We start from the raw sequence: 18,001 nt of genomic DNA on the forward strand, positions 1-18,001 counted from the left end.
ACGTGAGGGGAAAAAACTTGACTGAGTCTTTCAATATACTAAAATGTACATGATTCAGACTGAGACTGGAAACATTGAGCAACAGTGAAACATTGAGCAGTCAGGCAGCATCTGCGGCAGGAGAGGCCGAGGCAACATTTGCTTCATCAGAACTGTGAAAGAGAGAAAACAAGTTTGCTTTAAGTTTTAAATGTAGAGAGGGTGCAGAGATTTACTAAAATGTTGCCTGGATTGCAGTATCTAGAATACGGAGAAAGAATGAGTCGACTGGGTCTTTATTCATTGGAGTGTAGAAGGTTGAAGGGGGCATTTGATAGAGGTATTTAAAAAGTAGATGTGAATAGGCTCTTCCCCTTGAGGGTAGGTGAGATTGGAACGAGTAGTCATAAGTTAAGGGTTGGGGGTAAAAGTTTAGAAGTAACATGAGAGGGGGCTTCCTCACTCAGAGAGTGGTGGCTCAGTGGAATAACCTTCCAGAAGAGGTGATTGTAGCAGGGTCAATTTTGTCATTTAAGAGGAGGTTGGAAAAGTGCATGGATGTGAGGGGATTGGAGTGTTATGGACAGGGAGCTGATAGGTAGGACAAGCAGAGTTTCACTTAAATTAGTGCAGACTAGAGGGGCCAAGATGGCCTGTTTACATACTGTAATTGTTATATGGTTTAATGTAGACTTACAGCATGGTAACAGGCCATTTCAGCCCACCAATCCATGCTGCCCAATTTATACCCCATTGCCCTACACCCCCGATACATTTCAATCCATGGGAGGAAACTGGAGCACCCGGAGAAAACCCATGCAGACAAGGGGAGAATATACACTCCTTACAGACAGTGTGGTCGAACCCTGGTCCCAATCGCTGGTGCTGTAACAGCGTTGCGCTAACCGCTACACCAACAGTGTCACCCATTGTTGCTATTAAGAATAGAACAAAGAGAATACATGTTGAAAGCATGAGGACAAGTCTTGTCAGAGAGGGGAACATCAGAAGGTACATTGAAAACATATCAAGGGATGGAACTGGAAGGAGAGTCGGGGTTAAAATTGTTCCATGTTTCACCTTCACTAATACAGTCCTATTCATCTGGTGATTATACTACTTAAACAAGATGATGTAACTGAAGGAAATCCAGACCTAATTGTTTGTCTTGAAAGGAATGTACAACTGTGCTGGAGAAACATGCAGGTCATGCAGTATCGAAAGGGTAGGTAACGTTTATGTTAGAAAAGAATAACTGAAGTAGACTTGACAAAGTGCCCTGGGCCCAAAACATTGGTTACTCTTTCCTTCCAGTGGATGGTGCTGCGCGTTTCTCCAGCATGTTTGTGCATGGCACGACCCCAGCAATTGCAGGCTTGTTTGTTTAACTCGTCTTAAAGGGACTGTTATTTGACAATCTGAAAGTTCTTTCCCAATATATTGTCCTTTAATTATTTCCAAGGCATCACCATTAAGGCTGGTGCTGTAACAGCGTTGCACTAACCGCTACACCAACAGTGTCACCCATTGTTGCTATTAAGAATAGAACAAAGAGAATACATGTGAAAGCATGAGGACAAGTCTTGTCAGAGAGGGGAACATCAGAAGGTACATTGACCATTAACCATTAACCATCCCTAATTTCACTGGGAAGGTAGAGATGTAAAGTTGGTTCCCATGGTGGAAGAGTCTAGGACAAGAGAGCACAACTTCAGGATTGAAGGACGACCACTTAGATCAGAGATGGGTTGAAATTTCTTTAGCCAGAGGGTGGTAAATCTGTGGAATTTGTCATGTCGTTGGGTGTATTTATAGGCTCTTGATTAGCCGGCGTATCAAAGGTTATGGGGTTTAGGCCAGGCAGTCAGACTGAGTGGGGAAACAGATCAACTCATGATTGAATGGCGGGGCAGTCTTGATGGGCTGAATAGTTCTTATGTCTTCTGATCTTATGCAGGGGTGCAGTGGAAATCTTTTAGGGGGTCAAAGCTCACTTAAAACGGTGATGAGGAGGTGCTGGAGCTGCCCCCCACAGTGCTCCAGTGGCCTCCAGCAGCCCTGCACCCCTGTATGGACGACACTTTCCAGGTATTCAAACAGTAGTTCTCTTAAAGGGATAGGCACAAAATGAACTAAGAATCAAAAACACAAGGTTTTAACCACCTCACTGAATCACTGCGATCCTTCTGGTGAAGACATTCCTTCTGTTGTCAGATGGAGAATGCCAGGGTATAAATCAGGCAGCAATGAAGAAGAAACAATTTCCAGTCAGTGCAATGAGTGTCTTGGAGAAGAACTGGCTGTCAAAGTTTCTTCCTTATTGCTGGAAGAAGTCATGACATAGCCCTGGTGTTTTTCAAACATTCCTTACGAATTCACCATCACCTTCTGCGGTGCATGCCATTCAAACCTTGAATGTAGAAAAGATTGCGAGAAGGCCTCGCGTGAATCCCCAAAAGCTGTTGTGGCTGTCGGACACCAATAATGCTCCTCTGCAATCTGTGATCCCATGGTCTGGTAGGTTGAGGTCTGGACATGAACTTGAATATCAATCTATAGAGATCCATGGGAAGAGAATGGAGGTGAGCAGGAACTCTACTTATGTCAATTGAAGCATAGAAAATATAAAAACATAGAAAATAGGTGCAGGAGTAGGCAATTTGGCCCTTCAAACCTACACTGCCATTCATTTTTATCACAATTAATCGTCTACTCAGTACCCAGTTCCTGCCTTCTCCCCAAACCCCCTGATTCCCTTCACCACAAGAGCCAAATCTAACTCCCTCTTAAATATAGATAAGGAACTGGCTTCAACTATTTCCTGTGGCAAAGAATTATAATTTGGTGATCATCGTATCATAAAAAGAAAGAACATCGTCCAGTTGTAGAAGGTAAATCATGTTTGATTTGCCCCTCATGAATCCTAAAATGGAAATATAACAGAAGTATTTCATTCTAATAAAAGCACGATGCTGGAGAAACTCAGCAGGTCAAACAGCAAACCTTATGTGGTAAGGAAACATAACCTTCATTTTGGGCCTGAGCCCTTCATCAAGATATGAGCAAAATATAGGCAGGTGTTGGAATAAAATGGTGGGGCGGGGGTTGGGTTGGTGTAGGAGCAGGGGGAGGAACACAGGCCCACAGATAATAGGTGGACAAGGAAGGGAGGGCAAAAAGCAAACGGGGGGGGGGGGGTGTGGAGAGAGAAGCAGGTGGAGAGCTTGGAGGAAGAAGAAGACGGAAGGATTGGGAAGTGATGGAGGATGGGGGGAAGGTGGTCTCGGTGTTGATGTTAACGTCATCCGGTTGGAGAAGGCCCATACGGAATATTAGGTGATGCTCCATTTACTGGTGCCCTTGGTTTGGCAGTGCATGAGCCCACAGGCAGACATGTCAATGCAGGAGTGGGGGGAAGAATTGAAATGTTTGGTCCATTTCATCACAGAGAGAAGGCACCCACATCTCCTCCCTCTCCACCAATCGGGCCCCAAACAACCATTCCAAGTGAAGTTATTCTTCATTTGTGAATCTGCAGGGGGTGTCTACGGGCATCCGGTTCTCCCCCTGTGGTCTCCTCTACATCGGAGAGACTGGACGCAAAATGGGGGCGCACTTTACTGAGCACCATCACTCTGTCCACATCAATGACATTAAAGTACGTTGATTGACCCACTGAGTTTCTCCAGCACTGTGTTTCTACTTCACTCACGGCGTCTGAAGACTTTTGTTTTACTCCGTACTATTTCAATGCAGTGTTGGTCTCACCATTGTAATGTTTGCTACAAAATGATTGATGGAACTGGGATCACATGAACAAGGAGAACTTTTCAGTGAACTGGAACCACCTGTGGCAGTCTTGCCACACCAGCCATTGGTTGTGTGCCCTCAAGTGCTGGCCTTAAACTGGGAAAAGGGGTATTGAGAGAATAAGGCAGCCACCTCACTTGGGCAGACCCTGGACAACCCAGCTCAAGGCTCAATGGAAGCACATGCTATTCCTATAGGGTGAGGAAAAGTAATAATAGCATTTGCATTCCAACTGATGGCTGCTTTGTTATGGCTGAACTAAAACAGCTAAGTAGGTGAGCTTTACAATGGGGATGGAGTTAAGCGTCATGGCTTTTTTTCTGTGCCCAGATTTGGTATGCAAGCTGCCTGCACGATGTTATGAGTCCGGAGGACCCCAAAGCCCAGCAGCAATAGATATTCACCAAGACAAATGGTTACTTAAACAAAAGTTGTTTTTAATTATCTTTAAACATGAAAACAGGATCAAACTTTAACTTATTACTATTAACAACCTTCTAATTCTAAGCGCATGTATATGTAATGTGTGTGTAAGTTCAGAAAAGTTATTTGGTTCACAGTCCAATCTCACTTCTCATTCCTCCAAGTTCACTGGTTGCAGGCAATTCTTATACTGTGCACAGAATTTAACATTTATGAAGTTCATCAGACTTTGGTACTGGAAAGGTAAATGGTTACCACTCAGGAAGGTTCTTGTCAGTTATCAGAGGAGATTTATTGTTCGCTGGACACCCACAACTGATTCCTTGTAACCAGCCACTTCAGTGTCTTGCCGATGAAACTTTCCCCCTCAGGGCTTTCCAGATGATAGCCTCTTTCTTTCAGGTCACCACAGAGTTCCTTTTTGTTTCCCTTATTCCAAGTGAATCATTAGACAGCCAGTCCTCTCTTCCTGTATGAACCTCAAGGGCTTTGACCAGGCTGAACTAAGAACTCACAACCCATCTTCCAAATGGGAATTTCCACAAGCTTGCTAGATTGTCGTGTTCCAGTCTGTCTGAATCAATGACAATAAAGTACGTTGTTTGACCTACTGAGTTTCTCCAGCATTATGTGACAGAATATATAGAATATATAGATATGTTTTTGGGAGATAAATTGGGAAAGGTTTGTTAGAGTAGGTCACATACAAACACTTTAAAACAGATCTTATTTAAAATACTGGAGCTCTATCCCATGCTAGACATATCGGCTACTTTTGCAAGAGATTTTGAAGAGTGCTCAAGAGGCTTCACTAATGGATTTTTGTTTACCAAGGGAAACAGATGAAAGAGCATGCTGGACCCACTGTTATCTGGAAGAGAGCTTGCTGTTTCAAGCAGAGAGAAAAAGAGAAAAAAAAACACAGGCTTTCTCTCAGAGAGAGAGAGAGAAAGAGAGAGAGAGAGACTTGTACAATGTTGCAGCCAGCAGAAATAGCTGGGACTGGAACAGGACAATCTGGCAACCTCATTTGGAAGATGGCCTGGTCAAAGTCCTTGTGATTCATGCAAGAGGAGAGGATTGGCTGTCTAATGTTTTATTTGGAATAAGAGAAACAAAAATGAACTCTGTGGTGACCTGAAAGAAAGAGGTTATCATCTGGAGAACCCTGAAGGGGAAAGTTTCGTCAGCAAGACACTGGAGTGGCTGATAGAAGTACATCAGTTGTGGATGTCCTGGAATAACAAATATCTCTCTGAGAATCGACAAGAACTTTTCTGAGCGGTAAGAATTAGAATAATTGAGTTATTAGAATAACTCAAACACTGAAACCCCGACAATGTTCTCATAAACCTCCTTTACACTCTCTCTATACTCTTTATATCCTTCCTGTAATTCAATGACCAAAACTGCACACATATTCCAAATTTGGCCTCACCAATGCCTTACACAAGTTCAACATAACATCCCAACTCCTGTGTTCTATACTCTGATTTATGAAAGCCAACATACTAAATGCTTTCTTCACCACCCTATCCACATGTGATTCAACTTTCAGAGAATTATGTACCATGACTCTTAAATCCCTTTGTTCCACTGCACTCAATTGTCTACCAATGAACGAGTATATTCTATTTTGATTAGTCCTGCCAAAATGTGGCACAACACATTTAACAGTATTAAATTCCATTTGCCATCTTCCAGCCCACTCTTCTAAGTGTCCTATATCACCCTGTAAGCTTTGATAATCTTCCTCACTGTCCACAACACAGCCAACCTTTGTATCATCTGGAAATTTACTAATCAAATTTGCCACCCCATCAATTAGATCATTAATATATATGACAAACAGCAGTGGACCCAGTACCAATCCCTGAGGCACTCCACTCATCACCGGCCTCCAATTCAACAAACAATTGTCCACCACTACTCTCTGGCATCTCCCATCCAACTATTGCTGAATCCATCTCACTATTTCATCATTAATATGCCACCGTCCTTACTAACTTCTTATGGGGAACCTTATCAAAAGCCTTATTAAAGTCCAAATAGACAACATCCACCATCTTCCCCTTATCAACCTTTTTAGTAACTTCCTTGAAAAACTCTATAAGATTTGTTAGACATAATCTACGTACAAAACCATGCTGACTACTCCAAATCAATCTCTGTCTTTCCAAATAGTTGTATATACCATCTCTCAGAACATTTATCATTAATTTACCCACCACTGACATCAGACTTACAGGCCTATAATTACCAGATTTACTTTTGGATCCTTTTTTGAACAGTGGAACAACATGAGCCATCCTCCAGTCCTCCGGCATTTCCTCCGTGGCCAGTGGCATTTTAAATATTTCTGTCAACGCCCCCACTTTTGTTCACTAACCTCCCTCTGGGTTCTAGGGAATATTTTGTCAGGGCCTGGAGATTTATAAAAAAATTCTAAGAATGGGCCCCATAACTTCATAAATTGAAACTTTCAACCATTATATCTGATTTTCTGTAAATTTATATAGGACATTACTTTACATAGCCACTGTGTATGAGTAGGGGATTCATCAGAACGTGATAGAGTTCAGCTTCTAATTTGAATGGGGAAAGATGATATCAGGTGCGTCAATATTTCAGTGGAACAAAGGGAATTAGTGTGGGATGAGAGAGGAACTGGCCCAAGTTGACCAGAAAAGTCAGCTTGATGGGGGGTTGGCAGCCAGAATTGGTTGATATTTCTACAAGAAATAAAGAAAGCTCAGGATGGATATATTCCAAGGAAAAGGAAAATTATGAATGGTAAAATGATGCAGATGTGGCTAACAAGAGAGGTTAAAGCTAAAACAAAAGCAAAAGAGAGGGCACCCAGGATAGCAAAAATTACTGGAAAAGCAGAGGACTGGGAAATTTTTAAAAACTTACAGAGAGAGATAAAATCATTAGGAAAGAAAAAATGAATTATGAAAGGAAATTGGCAAATAACATACAAAAGGATAGAGTTTCTTCAAATATATAAAAAGTAAAAGAGATGAGGTTAAATATAGGACTGATGGAAAATGAAGCTGGAGAAATGAAAATGGGTGATAAGGGGATGGCAGAGGAACTAAATGGATATTTTGCGACACCATAGTGGAGGCCATTAACGATATACCTGATATTCAAAGGTCTCTGGGAAGAGAATTAAGTACAGTCAAGATTCCAAGAGAGATAGTGCTTAGTAAGCTGAATGGTCTAAAAGTAGATAAGTCTCCAGGATCAGATGAGATGCACCCATGGTTTCTGAAGAAGGTGGCCTTGGAGATTGTAGAGGCATTGGAATTGATTTTTCAAAAATCAATAAACTCAGGCATGGTTCCTGAGGATTGGAAGGTCGCAAATGTAGTTCCGCTATTTAAGAAAGGAGGGAGGCAGAAAAAGGAATTTATAGGCCGATTAGTCTGACTTTGGTAGTTGGAAATAAACTTTTTGCATCAGCTGTACCTTACTCCACAAAAATTAAATACATTGAAATCTGAATTTTCCAATTTATGTTTTCAATGTGGTCAAGACAGAGGGACCTTTTTGCATTTGACCTGGTCTTGCCCTAAAGTGAGATCCTTCTGGGAAGATTTGGGGTATCTCCTGGAAAAAGTTACTGGAATTTGATGCCCTCAGGTGCCAGAATAGTTTTTATTGGGGAAATTAGCAGATACAAGATCTAAAATGAGGCTGTCAAAATAGCAATTGAAACTTGTTAAACTCGCCATTACTTGGAAATCTGATTCCCAACTAAATTTGAGCCGCTGGAGGTTGTGTTCCCCTGGAGAAGATTGCTTAGAACCTCAGAAATTGCTACAACATGTTTTTAAGAATATGGAACCCATTTTTAAGATTATACGGGGGGGGGGGTTTAACCTTTAATGATCCCCCCCTCTGGTCTCCAATCCCACTATCTCCAGTGTCCCTTGTGATGTCTCAGTCAAGACATTTATCCCTTTATGGAAGAAGGAACCTCTGAATGAATCACATAATGTTTCATCTGCATGTAATTAATGCTTTGGGAAAAAAATGATTTTGTCACATCAAATCACCTCTTTCTCTTTTCCTTTGGGGGAGGGAAGTCTTTCTCTTTTCCTTTCTTCTATCTTCTTTTTCCTATTTCCTACTTTTCTGCTACGGATCAGCACGGTGCATTATTTTGTATTTATAAACAATAGTGCAGATTTGATCTGTTCATCAACATGCTCGGCCTTTTGGCTAAGATCAAGTGTAGTATCTGATCAGTTTAACATCTGATATTTCCCTTATCTAGGGACCATATATTAATTTGATTTTTGGAATAGGGGCTTGCTCCGTCCACTCCGCGAATCGACCCAGTATTCCAGTGCCTCTGGGAACGGAGTGCTTAAAAAAACCCAAAAAAGAACATGCCATTTGGTTCTGATAGGTTATTCTATAGATCTGTGATGTTTCTTCGATTTTGTTTGATTTGTAACTCCATGTTCATTGAATTTAAAAAAAAAAATTGGTTTTAAGTTCAACTCATAAAAATCAGGATTTTTTTGTGCAAATTGTAGATCAATTTGCTGAATCTGATTAATTAAATCCAGCCTTCCCTTATTGGTCTTTTTCTTAATGTTGGCCACATATGAAATGATTTGCTCTCTTAAATGCACTTTCATTGATCCCAAACAGTCAAGTTAGAGATCGTTTGGGAGGAATTAGTAGCAAAAAAGAACTGAATTTGTTGCTTCTTAAAATCGAAAAATTCTCTTTCGGCAAGAGGAGTAATATAGGGGAATTATCATAAATATTCAAAGGCATAATAACTGGGACCTGATCGGAAATAACTATTCTTTGATACTCACGTGCTTGGTCAGATTATGAATTAAAAGTGAATCAATCCTTGAATACAAATCATGCGTATTAGATGAGAAAGTGTACTCTCTACAGGTAGGGTTAAAAAAAAATGCCGAACTACTGTAGTACCAAAAGGAATGGATTATACCAGGAGATTTTGAAAGGGAAACAATTCTAGAAGTTGTGTTCAAACAACAATTAAAATCTCCTCCCCAAATCAGAGAATATTGATTTAAATCTGGTAATACAGAAAAAAAAACTTTCAATAAAAGCTGGATAATAATTTGCCTGTTAAAATAATAAAACATCCTTGTCCATCTAAAATACTGTTATGAAGGATAAATGGAGTATTTTGATTTATTAATACACTTCACACTCCAGCGACGCACTCTAAACTGCACGGTGGCAGTTTATTGTTCAGGGCAGTACATGTTAACCACACCGGAACAGTGCCTGTGTCGCATTTCCAATGCTACACGTCAGTGTTGTCACTCTAGCAGTGTGCATGGTTGAAACTCCGACATGTGATGGTAGAGAACAGAATGCACTGACATAATGGGGCAACGCTGAGCAAATACTGCAGTTTACCTCTACAACTTTAGAGGGTGCTGACGTTACACAAATGGCATTTGAGGAGGACCAAAATTCAAAGACTATATTGCGATAAAATAAATCTGAAAAAATAATTTGCCCTGACTTTATTTTTAATTGAAAGGAAAACTAGAGATTGTTACTGAAATATTTTGTTTGAGAAAAATTGTCATTAGCCCATTACCTTTGGAGTTCTGAAACAGTGCACATAACGAGTCAATGAGGGATGATTAAAACAGTGTTTTACAAACTTTTTCTTCCCACCACATCCCACTTTAAGCAATCCCTTACTAATCACAGAGCATAAGGATTACTAAAGGTGGTATGTGAGTGGAAAGAAAAAGGTTGAGAACCAGTGGTGTAGAGTGTGCCACAAATGTTCATTCTGTTCCACAGATGATGCCTGACCTGTTGAGAGCTACCAGCATTTTCTGCCTTTATTACAAATTTCTGGCTTCTGAAGTTTTTTTTCTATTTTAATTTAATCTATTGGTTGTAATATAATTTGGAAATGCTCAGCACTGATTATTCTTCCATACATCTCCCACCAAAAGCTACAGCTGCTTTTATTTTTAACCATCCCGATTTTTTTTATTTGTAGCTTCACATGACATGAATGACATTTGCCAGTGTAGTGCAGTGGATAAAGGCTCTCCCAACAGTGTAATCAAAGAGAAGGAATTCAGAAACATCCCAGATTCTAGTTACTGTTTCCTGAGCTTTGTTGCAGCCTTTATTTTTTTAAAACAGTAAGAAACCGTGTTTCTCTATTGCTGTTGGAAGGGATGACCTCACTGGGGTGATGTTGCAGTTTTAGAGGTGACCTGACTAAAAGAGGAAACTTTGCAAGGTTACCTCAGATGTGGGTGGCGCCTAGGTTCAAAGTTACAGCCAAAGTTAGCCCTCTGATGGATTGAAGAGCACCCCAGAGTCATGAATGTTTTTTTAAACATTCATTAAAAGTGCTAAACCCTCCCTAACCTACAATCCTCTACTTTCTTTTCATTCATGTGCTTATCTAATAGTCTTTTAAAATCCCCTAATGTTTCAGCCTCGACCACCTCTCCTGGCAAGGCATTTCAGGCCTCAACTCTCTGTGTAAAAAACTTACCGCTGATGCCTCCCCTACATTTCCCTCCCTTAATCTTATACTATCTTATACATCTAGTGGTTGTTATTCCCACCTTAGGAAGCAGGTACTGGCTGTCCAAACTATGTATGCCTCACATAATTTTGTAGACCTCAATCAAGTCCCCTCTCATCCTTCTAGGCTCCAAAGAAATGTCCCAGCTTTGCCAATCTTGCCTCATACGACGTGCCCTCCAATCCAGGCCACATCCTGGTGAATCTCCTCTGCACCCTCTCCATAGCCTCCACATCCTTCCTATAATGAGGAGACCAGAACTGGACTGAATACTCCAAATCTAGTCTCACCAAAAATGTATGAAGCTGAAACATGACTTCTCTACTCTTGTACACAATCCCCCTATTAATGAAGCCCAGAATCCCATAGGTTTTTTTAACTATCCTATCAACCTGAGAAACTACTTTGGACATGAACCCCAAGATCCCTCTGTTCATCCACACTCTTAATTAACGGACCGTTAACCCAGTACTCAGCTTTTCCATTTGTCCTGCCAAAATGCATCACCTCACACTTGTCTGGATTAAACTCCATTTGCCATTTTTCCGCCCAACACCGTATCTTGTCTATGTCCTCTTGCAACCTCTCACGACCTTCAGCTCCATTTACAACTCCTCCAATCTTTGTGTCAATCCTGTCAGCAAGTCAATTGGTTGTGGAGCTGTAATGTGCAGATCTCTGTGGGCAAGCTGTTCGCTTGAGTTGGCAGAACGTAACAATGTGCACCTCAGGCAAACTGGAGATAATTTGTCCTTTTTCAAAGCAACAATTTACGTGGCTCTGAAACCCTAGCATTTTGTCACTGATCTGACAACCTCAAGCAGTAGGTTAAAGAGGGCAGAGAAGCTGGCGGTTAATTTTCTGAGCCATTAGACTATATAACTACAGACATTTACAGGGAAGAGGTTTAAAGTTCTTCCGATGGATAGCTCTTAGAATCAGGGTTTCATATTTTTATGGGAAGCTTTCATACTTTCATTCTTCTGGAACATCATCAATTTTCCCCAACGTGCATGTCTCAGAAAGTTTAACTTTACTGTACAATAGTTTTCTGCAGTCGGGCACAACCCAATGCTTTAAATTAAATACTTTTCAGTGAATCTGCCAGTTTATCAGTGAAGTTGAAACTTACGCATCCTAATTCAAAAGAAATAAAGAAGGATGCAACTGAGGAGGAGGCCATTTGGCCCAACAAGTCTGTACTGCCTCTGGTTAGTCCCATTCTCCAGCTCTTCCCTCGTGGGCCGGCGGACAACTTTCCACCCAGTTCCCCCCTTGAAAGCCCTGATTGACTCGGTTTCCACCTCCCCTACAGATCCATGCTGAGCTGGACCCTAGAATCTTGATCTACCTGGTCAAAGGGCAAGCTGGATGGGCAGAAATGGTTGAATGAAACTAATGAAGGGTAGATGGAGAGGATGGGGGAGGACCACAGGTTAAAGGTCACATTCACAGTGTGACCATCTGTGGCCATGACCAGCAGGATCATAACACCAACCTATAAAAATGTCTCCAGGCAGCCAAAAAAGTTCAGCCTCACATATCACCTGAAGAAATGTGTGAACTGCACTCCAGGTCTGGCTATGGTCAGTTGTGTGGTGGAGAATGGAGTCATTGGGCCCAACTCTGTATGAGTGCTCCCCCTGCTGGAACTCCCACTGCCCCACAGCCTCAAGGGTCTGGAAAGGTGCTTGGAGTTCTTCTCCTTTTATGCCCAGAGGTCCCTAATTACACAGATAAGGAGATAAATAGGAGATGTTATAATTTTAAACTGAAAGGGGTAAGGTTTATGGCAGTGGTTCTTAATCTTTTTCTTTCCACTCATATACCACTTTAAGTAATCCCTATGCCATCGGTGCTCTGTGATTAATCAGGGATTGCTTAAGGTGGGATGTGAGTGGGAAGGGAAGGTGGAGAATCACTGCTCTGGACCCAATTGTTACTGAAATATTTTGCTTAAGAAAAATTGTCATTGGCCCATTTCCTTCGGAGTTCTGAAACTGTGCACATAACGAGTCAATGAGGGATGATTAAAACAGTGGTTGTCAAACATTTTCTTTAGGGAATACTTAAAGTGGTATGGGAGTGGAAAGAAAAAGTTTGACAACCACTGTTTTAAGGGAATTTCTTCACTCAGATAGTGGTGGGAGTGTGGAAGGAGCTGCCATCTGTCATGGTGAATGTGGGCTCGATCTTGTGTTTTAAGAATAAATTGGATAGATACAGGGATGGAAGAGGTCTTGAAGGTTATGGAATGGGAGCAGGTCAGTGGGACTCGCGAGTCTAGAGGGGCCAAATGGCCTGTTTTCTGTGCTGTAGTGTTCTATGGTTTTATATGGTTCTATGGAATGCATTTTGTGGAAGAACTCAGCAGGCCATAAAAAAAAAGAATGGTCTAGGTTTTGGACTGGAACCCTTCATCAGAACTTGGGTCGCACCGAGTTCCAACAGCAAAGAGTGCTTGAATTTCTTTTGGATACCTTCTGTGCACTGCCTTAGGCAGCAGATTACCAACAGATGGTTTTCTTTGAATTGTTGGTTTAAGGTGGGAGGAAGAATCTTTGAAGGAGTTGTGTGACACAAGGGTTAACACAGAGAGTGGAAGTGCCTGGGGACATGCTGAGTATGAAAGCAATGCTGAACAGGACCTTCAGCAGGGAATAGAGAGATACGAACCATGTGCCAGCATAGACAAACGTGCTGAGAAAAGTCGGCAGCTCACTGTGGTGATGTGTTTCCTCCATTGTATATAATTATTGTTGGTTACTGTATATACGGAGCTGGCCCGCCCACTGATGATTCATACCCGAGGATTCCTCCCCTGTGGTCCTGGGCCACAAAGGATGAACCTCTCCCTTCCCTCCATTCCTATACCTAGATCCGGGCCAGGAAGGTTCTTCTGTATGTTAAAGCCTATCATTCCCTCAGCCTAGTCTTGGTAGTTACTGGTAGTGCACTATACCCATGCAGCAACCACGGGAAGTACAGGGCAACCCATATTTTGGACCTGAGCCCTTTGGGCAAAGTGCGAGCAAAAAACAGGCAGGCACACCTAAATAAAGAGGTGGGGGGAGGAGGAAGAGGAGGGAGGGAGAAGAGCACAGGCTAACGAGTCTGGATGGAGCATATGGATGGAACGATAGTCGAGAAAGAAAGCTGAGAAGTGGGAGAGGACCAAGGGCAACCCCCTGATAGGATATGGAAAAGGTGTAGAGAGTAAAGAGAAAATGGAGAAATCAATGTTAATGGCGTCTGATTGGAGATACCAAGATATAAGATGGAATGAGATGGAGTGGCATCAGAGTTGGTGCAGACATATGGTGAGGGGTTTGAGCAGTAACCTGTTCCTGTACTGCACTGTTAATGATCGGAGAGATCTTAAACGTTGAGTGTATGTCAATAAGAGCCTGCGAAAGAAGTTGAACTGCCTCATTTCTGTTCACGTTCAGAACTAACTGTTGCAAACCAGTTTGCTCATGGCTGGTGAATGAACACTTCAAGCTGCACACCAGTGTTCAATCATCACTGATGGCAACTTGGTTCCTATAGGATGACTTGTTGTTGGGCAAGCATCTAGAGGCTAAAACCATGGATGTAGTGAGTCAGTATCCAATTTACCGATACAGTATGGTAGGAGGCATTTCCAGCCCATGAAACCTGAGCTGACCAATTACACCTAATTAATGTGCCAACCCTCTACATGGGAGGACACCGGAGCACCCAGAGGAAACCCATGCAGACACAGGAAGAACATATAAACTCCTTACAGACAGCATCAGATTTGTACCCAGGTCGCCGGTGCAGGCCACAGGGAGAACGTACGGACAACAGCAGATTCAAACCCGGCCACTGCAACAGTGTTGTGCTAACCGCTACACTAACTGCAACACCTTTTCGAGAAAATGCTGGATAATCAGATGTGGCTGTAACCACTTCTGGTGAGGCAAGGTGGTCAGGTAACCAGACTAGGTGCTCCAGGAATGATTTTCAAACTTGCTATCAAATATCTTTATTCCAAGATGACCCATTCAACCTTCACCCTGCTTCCAAACAACTGCTGTGCTCATCCCTTCAACCCCACCTCAAGGGTATCTGAACTCATTGCTTCTGTCTCATCCTGACCTCATCAGTGGAGGTGTACAATTTAATGGGCCCCTTGAGCATGGGTTGGATTCCACGTGGCCCCAACATGTTCACATCGACCAGAACGCTTCCACTGACCAGATCTTGAGCACATCTATGCCTGTATAAATACCATAATGCATTTCAAGAGCAAATTATTTCCAGTGGTAGAAGTTCACCTGCAGTATTCAGCTACTAATCCTAAAAGTGAGTGGCCTTTGATATCACGTGCTCCCTGTGATTTCAATACCAATCACTGCTTGTGTCAAACAAAGGTTTTGTTTCTGTGATAAAATATAGGAATTCAGTGGAAGTAGTGTGAGGCTATCAATGATTCCTCAATTACCTCCTCTTCTCCATTGCGTTAATAGATGTGAGTCCTTCTCCCTCTGTATTAGGATTTATATTAACAAGCACCAGAGGTGAACAAAATAGAACCATGTTAAACATGCAGAGCTTTGCCCACCATAATTAGACAGCTAGTGCCTGTTCCCCAGGTGACAGCCTGCTCCACAGCAATATAATCCTTCTCTCCCTCACATCCATAACCCTCTATTTTTCTTATATCCATGTGCCTACCCAAGACCCTTTCAAATGTACCAACCTCAGCGATGAATTTCTGGCAAGAAAGAGGGGAGATTTGGTGGAGGTTTACAAAATTATGAAGGATATAGAGAGAGTAAACACAAGCAGGCTTTTTCTACTGAGACCAGAACTGGAGGAGATGGGTTAAGGGTGAAAGGTGAGATGTTTTTCGGGAACCATTTCGCGCAGAGAGTGGTGGGAGTGTGGAATGAGCTGCCAACGAAAGTGGTGAAATCAGGCTCAATTTTAACATTTAAGAAAAATTTGGATAGGTGTACAGATGGGAGGGGTATGGAGAAATATGGGTGCAGGTCAATACGACTAGGCAGAATAAGTTTGGTACAGGCTCGATGAGCTGAAGGGCCCGATTCTGTGATGTAGAGTTCTATGGCAATAGCAAGTACCAGAGGGCACATGTTTAAGATGAGTGGAGGTAAGTCAGGGGAGATGCCAGTGTAAGTTGAGTGGTGGATGCCTGGAATTCATTGCCAGGGTGGTGGAGGAGGCTGGTACAGTAGGGTCATTCAAAAGACTCATGGACAGGCACATGGATGTAAGAAAAATAGAGGATTATTGGTGTGAGGAAGGGAAGGATTAGATCAATGGTTCTCAACCTTTTTCTTTCTACTCGCATACCACTTCAAGTAATCCCTATGTCATCGGTGCTCTGTGATTAGTAAGGGATTGCTTAAGGTGGGATGTGGGTGAGAAGAAAATGTTTGAAAATCACTGTTTTAATCGTCCCTCATTGACTCTTTATGTGCACGGTTTCACAACTCCAAAGGAAATGGGCCAATGACCATTTTTCTCAAGCAAAATATTTCAGTCAGTTTGGGTCCAGAGCAACGATTCTCAACCTTCCCTTCCCACTCACATCCCACCTTAAGCAATCCCTTCCTAATCACAGAGCATCGATGGTATAGAGATTACTTAAAGTGGGATGTGAGTGGAAAGAAAAAGGTTGAGAACCACCAGATTAGATTGTTGTGGAGCAGGCTTTTACATGGATTGACACAATATTGTGGGCCGAAGGGTAAATACATTGCTGTATGTTCTTCCATGCTATGTTTTGGTCTGTCTTAAACCCCTTTCACATTTGCATTCCACTAAATTGGCAGTTCAGGGTCCTGGGATAGGAATGGGAGTTTGGCTTTTCACACTTGACCACTCCTAACTGGGACACTGAAAGCTTTCACATTTGCAAGGCACCATCCCCGGTGTTGGGACTATTCTACGTTTGACTGGTGACATTTTGACGCATGAAGCGATGGTGGATCTGCCCTAAATCCTGATCAATGTATTAGGATCTTATATTTGAACAAAATTAATCAAGCTTAACATAATTAAGCTTTATGTACAGCACAGTACGAGCCCTTCAGACCCTGTTGTTGTTGTGCCGACCTATTTAAACCTTTATAAGGGACTGTGGGAAAGTGCTAGCTTTAATCCACAAAGACTCCCACAGAGCAAGGCTGGCTGTGGCTGCAGCAACTCTGAGTGAGGCCTCGGGAGACCGGCGCAGGCTTATATCCCGGAGGGTGATTGACACCTGACTGGGTGGAGCTTGATCCATTCAGGCCAACTGATTGACAGCCGGCCAGGTGTTGTCCTGTCCCCTTACACTCCTGCAGGTACAGAGGTTCCCTGCAGTAGGGTGGTGGTGTACCACCACAACTCTTGGGTCATTTCAATCCCACACTGCAATTGCCCGTTTCATACTTGCCTGATTACAACACCAGCGTCTGCAGACACCAGGGATTGTATCAGGGGTCGAGGTCGTCAGTCCCCAGCATGAGATGATGTCATCTGACACCGGAGTTGAGCTGATTTTGCTTTCACACTAGATACTTTAAAGGCTGATTGGCTGTTAATTCCTGGGATCACTTGCGAGTATGAAAGGGGCTTATGATGCATCACTGAGTCCATTCCCAGCCCTTATTGACATACTGTACATTGATATTTTCAGTATAAAAAGACAAAATGCTTTAAAAATCCAAATCCATGTTCGACCTTTCCAAAAGAATCAGCAATTGTAACCAATGTTGATAAAAGCTTTCAAAATGTCAGAATAACAATCTGACATTTTGCCCAGTTACCCCAAGTGCTACAGCTAACATTTATTGACTAGATGGATCCGTGGATGGGAAGGCTTTGGAGGAAGATTAGACAAACGCAGGCAAGTTAGCCTCATGTGGGTGAGACATATTGGTTGTGATAGCTGTGCTCCTGTCGAGGTACAAAAAGTACAATCAAGCCACACAGTACAATTCAAACAAACTTTGTTCTAATAACGCTAGTGGGAATGAACAGTCATTAGTGTTGGGTAGAGAAGGCCACCTCACTAAGACTGTTTAGTCTCTTTCAAAGAACACAGTCACAGGGTACAATATTTAAAGCATACAAATTGGATATCATTGCTTTGAGCATATTGTTACAACTTATGTTACATATTGTTACATATTGCATATCCTCTTCCTAAAGATAGGGAAATGATTTGTTGTCAGCCATTTATTC

At 42.3% G+C, this 18,001-nt stretch overlaps 1 pseudogene; it reads left to right on the plus strand.

Moving 5' to 3' along the window:
- The first annotated feature begins 8,421 nt into the window (after positions 1 to 8,421).
- Positions 8,422 to 8,595, plus strand: LOC138755933 (U2 spliceosomal RNA; annotated as a pseudogene).
- Positions 8,596 to 18,001: the final 9,406 nt, after the last annotated feature.

This window comes from Narcine bancroftii, chromosome 2 (genome assembly GCF_036971445.1).
Source record: "Narcine bancroftii isolate sNarBan1 chromosome 2, sNarBan1.hap1, whole genome shotgun sequence".
Taxonomy (NCBI): domain Eukaryota; kingdom Metazoa; phylum Chordata; class Chondrichthyes; order Torpediniformes; family Narcinidae; genus Narcine; species Narcine bancroftii.